Source organism: Rattus norvegicus, chromosome 8, assembly GCF_036323735.1.
Source record: "Rattus norvegicus strain BN/NHsdMcwi chromosome 8, GRCr8, whole genome shotgun sequence".
Taxonomy (NCBI): domain Eukaryota; kingdom Metazoa; phylum Chordata; class Mammalia; order Rodentia; family Muridae; genus Rattus; species Rattus norvegicus.
Window position 1 is genome coordinate 93,578,053 of NC_086026.1, and position 4,877 is coordinate 93,582,929.

The following is a 4,877-nucleotide window of genomic DNA, read 5'->3' on the forward strand; positions in this document are numbered from 1 at the left end:
TGCAACCCATGGAAATAAGCATTGTTTGGAGACATTTCAAGTGTACGACTATGAAGTACAAGAAAGCCTTTGATGGGTAGTCACACAAGCTCCTTGTCCTACTCTGAAGCAAGAATTTAAAACATGAGCTAATTTTCTTCCTGAGTGCCCTGTAGTGTGACCAGGAGCAGACTTGTCACTAATCTTTACGTTTCTCATTTGCATGATAAAGGTATAATAGCCCTGTGCTCTGCTAAATGCTTGTCTTCGATTACAATTCCCACTACACGTCATAACACAGCTATGAGCCTCATGAAAACAATATCACATTTCTCACATTAGGTTACTGCTCCCTGGAAACCCAACCAGGGCAGATACCTAATTCCGTATCATCTTTTGAGACATTTCTCGGTCCCATTTAGGGCTGTATACAGACTGAATTATGGAAAGCTCAATGTATGAAACAGATACCAGCTAAGATATATCAAACACACACCTCAAAGGATTGAATGTCGTTACAATTATTTAGAAACTTGGAAGTGTGAAGGTCAAAACACTGCCTTTAGCTTTGACTTCAAACGTGTATGACTGTGTCTGCTGTGACCATTATCACCACAACTGTCTGCAGCTACAAGATTGATCCAGACAGGGGAGCACACAGGCCAGCTGCTGCCAACTTGCTTGGAAGAACCGATTGCTTTAGCTTGACTACTACAAGATGTATCTGTGTCCTCTGCCTTCTTAAGATTTCAATTTCCGCCTTGGGTTGACAAAAATTAAAAGTTGTCAGAGAAACACAGCCTGCAAAGGAATCTAATGTAAATTTGGCTTTTCAGTCTCTGCAGTGCTGAGGGAGAACGGAGAGTACATCACCTGGAATGGATTCCTTGTGTCAACCCACGTCTAACATGAAGGAGCTAGAATTATGAGGTAATTAGTCTTTAACTTCTAGGATGAAAAATCTCAACTATAAGAAATCTGCCCCTCAGCTTCATTTTGTTGCTCCTTTGCCTCAAGCCCCCAGGACATTTTCATAGTGCAGAAAATATTAGATTTTACTTTTGTAAGGGCTGGCCTAGCTCTTCAAACAAAGCCACAGCTTTCTGCTTTCTGCTTTCTTCTTCTTCTTCTTCTTCTTCTTCTTCTTCTTCTTCTTCTTCTTCTTCTTCTTCTTCTTCTTCTTCTTCTTCTTCTCCTCCTCCTCCTTCTTCTTCTCCTCCTCCTCCTTCTCCTCCTCCTCCTTCTTCTTCATTTCTTTTTTCTAAATACAAATTTAGAGAAAGGCTACTTTCTCTCTTGTGATTATGGAACATCTTTAAATTTTTTCTGATTGAACCTGAAATTAGAATACATGTGAAACTTAGGGATATAGCTCACAGTCAGAGTTCTTGCCTAGCCTGAATGAGGCCTTGGTTTCAAACTCATCACTGAGAGAGATAAAAAAATATATATATGAAATGAAACAATGTATGAACTGATAATATTCTTAGCTGTATAATATGCCTGTGGAATGTGTTGTCCAGGATGCCCAGATTAAGTATGTTAGAACATAAGCCACAAGGTGGGGCACAACTTGTACACATAATGCTTTCATATCATGAGGCCTCATCATCTACCCACACCACCTCATTTCCAAATAGCTAGGTAATCATTACTCTTGAAAGACTGGTTCACAGGATCCTTCCTTCACAGGGAGGAGAGCCTCGGTTTTATCAAATGTATCACAGGTGATAAAAGAATTCTAACCAGCACCTTCCTTTCCCTCCCGGCAAATAGGAAGGGGAGAATTCTAAGGTAAGAAAAGGAAGAGCTGTTTTTTCTAAGATAGGAAGGAAGAAGGAAGGAAGAAGGAAGGAAGGAAGGTGAGTAGGAAGGGAGGGAACCAGGGGATAGAATTCAGATGGTTGAGGTCAAACTCTAAGTGGAGAAGAGCTGAGAGGACAGCTCTTCCAAAATTGGTGCCTGAATCGGTGTGGTATCAATTACGCAGCACAATAAAACAATCTCTTCTTCCAGGCTTCCCCCACCCCCATATATAGGGCAATGGCATGACACAAAGAGAACGAATCCATAAATTAAGATTTTTCTTTTTTAAAAGTGGCTCACCTTATCTTTATTTTAAACAGCCCAGTTTAACTATGTCCAAGATATGCATAATAAACTGGGTGAACCAACAGACTGCTGAGTCCTGGGACTCTATGTTTTGATGCATTTGTTAGAAAAATCCCTCGACATTTTCAGACAAAGCTAGGCCATCTCTGCCTGTCACCATCTGTATCATCTCTCCTGTCTCTGGCTCATTAACACAATCACCTCAGAAATGGGAGAGTCTGAAGCAGACAGACATCAGCCTGGCAAGCAGCCTGTGGCCTTCCGCAGCCCACAGAGACAAGCCACTGGCTCTGTTAACTGTGGCTTCTATCTCAAGCCGGTGAACCCAGGGACACAAAAGCCATGTTTCCACCACGTACCACCCAGGGGACAGCTGTGTATGCCTGGTTTCTTTCTCTCTGCTCTTCAGGAGACAGCTGGGGGGGGGGGGGAGGAATCACTGAAAACCTTACAAGTCTCCTGCAGCTCGCTTTTAGAACTCCTTTTGAGGTCACTTTGGCTCCCTGTCCCTTTCTAAGTAGAAGCCCTCAGCCACAGACATCAGAATGACCTAGCCAGAACTACAATGCTGGGACGGCCCACGTTTCAAGATGTGAACATCAGTATCTGTTCTAAACCATGTTCAGATGCCCGGAGTGCGGCATGGACGAATGGATGAACTAGTAATGCTGAAGCTTAATCACTAGCAGCCATCCAGTGTCTGTCAGGAAACAGACCCAAGAGCATGGGGATGGCGTGGGGTGGGGGAGGGGCGGCTACAGTTATCAACTCTACTGGAACGCAGCTGTTCTGGTATCTATAGTCGGGTGTCTGAATGTGCAAATGTTGTTTAATAAACTGTTTTCTACTTCAAATGTCTTCGTGAAAGAAGTTTAACACAAAGCAGGTGCAACCTTTTTTCACTGGGCGTCAGCAGCTTCTGTGATGATTCAGAAATTATCAAAGCTATTAGGAAACGCTGCCATTGAGGCATTTAAAATCATAGTCCATAAACTCATAATAAGGACTGAGTGATTTAAATATGAGACTCTAAGAACCTCCTCAGAATTATTTAGAATTTCATGTCTGAAAGCAAATTAAAATAATAATAATTATATAAATAATAATAATAATAATAATACTAGTAAACATGTTACCAAAAAATATCAAGCTTTTAGTTCTACTATGCTCCTATAATCCCAGCACTCTGAAGGCAGAAAAGAGTGGGTGGTGAGTTCATGGCTGGCCTCAACTACATAGCAGAACTCTGTCTCAAAAATAAACAAAGGAATGCATACAAAAATAATAAACTTTGAACCAGAAACTCCGAGAACTCTGGTCTAGTTTCACTGCTCTTCTCTGTAAGAGGTTGGCAACAGAAAATAAGTTAAGACAGAAACAAATAAATTGATTGACGAAGGTTCACTTTTCCCACAGCAGTAGTATATTTATTGTGCTGAAATCTGATAGCAGGGAATGAAGGGGTGTGGGAAGCCAGAACAGAATGTTCGCAAAGATCTACACATCTCTAGTCATTACACACTGGCGAAAGACAACGTGGTGATCCTCTTAGACCGTACTATTTCATGTGCTGCTAATTTCTGTAATGTTTGTGACTGCATGCCTTTGGGGAAAACGTAATCTCAACGCACAATAAATATTTTATAATTACAAAATGTCCTGAAAGTCTGTACAAACAGCAGACATCCTACACATGCGGTTTTGACAGGTTGGAAGATTTAGAAATATTCATGCTATTTTTTTTGTCACAGTTTCTCTTTCCATGTGATCCCTCTGTGACGTCCCATAACAAATTAATCTGTGTAAAAACAAAATGTGGAACAACGTCTCTTCTGCAGTCTTCCAGTCCTCCATTTCGATTACATGAGACATATCTTGTAAACACCACATTTGACTTGAGAGATCCAACTTGGTCTCAATTTTTCTCATCTTGTATTAATAAGTAACACCTTGTAAGGGCAAGCACTGAATTTAGTGACCATTAGCACCAAGGAGTCGAGATATTGCACCAAAATGCATTTACACTTTTCTAGTTAATAAGGAAGATTTTTTTTTTTTTTGCAACATAGTCACAGGGGAAGTCAGCATTACTCAGAATTAGACACACTGAAAGAGATGGATAACATCACGGAAATGTTTGAGCTATTTGAAAATAAAACAAAATAAAAAGTAAATTTGAAGTAAATTTGAAAATCAAAATCTACATTAGAGGACTCCTTGATTTTTTTAAGTAAAATTTATTTCATTTTAAATGTTCTTTCCAACAGAAGAGGTAGGTGAATGTCCACGTATGAAAAAAAAAATCAGCAACAGCCACAAATCAAAACAAGGAAAGCCCTGATAAAAATAAATCAATCCACCCTCAGAGTTCTAAGTGCGTGTAAATGTGACTACCTTAGATGTTACTAACAAAGACATGAGTTCTTCCATATTTCAATCATACAATAATCTTAATTCGCATGATACATTCCTGCTAATAATAGTATTCAAAGGTTACCTTCCTCATTACAAAAAAATAGAGAGAGATATATTGTTTCCCACAGTGATTTGTGCCATAAGTCATGGTGGCCTTTGGGTCACAAAGATTTTACTACTATTCTTTCTTATCTTTACCAACAGCACCATCATCACCATCAACATCGTCGTCGTCGTCGTCATCATCATCATCATCATCATCATCATCATCAAGCCTTTATGAATCTACTGAGATTTTTCAGAGCTTTCAAATTTAATTACAGCCAAAAGGGAATATTCTGGCTTAGAGGAGGAGAGGTTTGACCACAAGG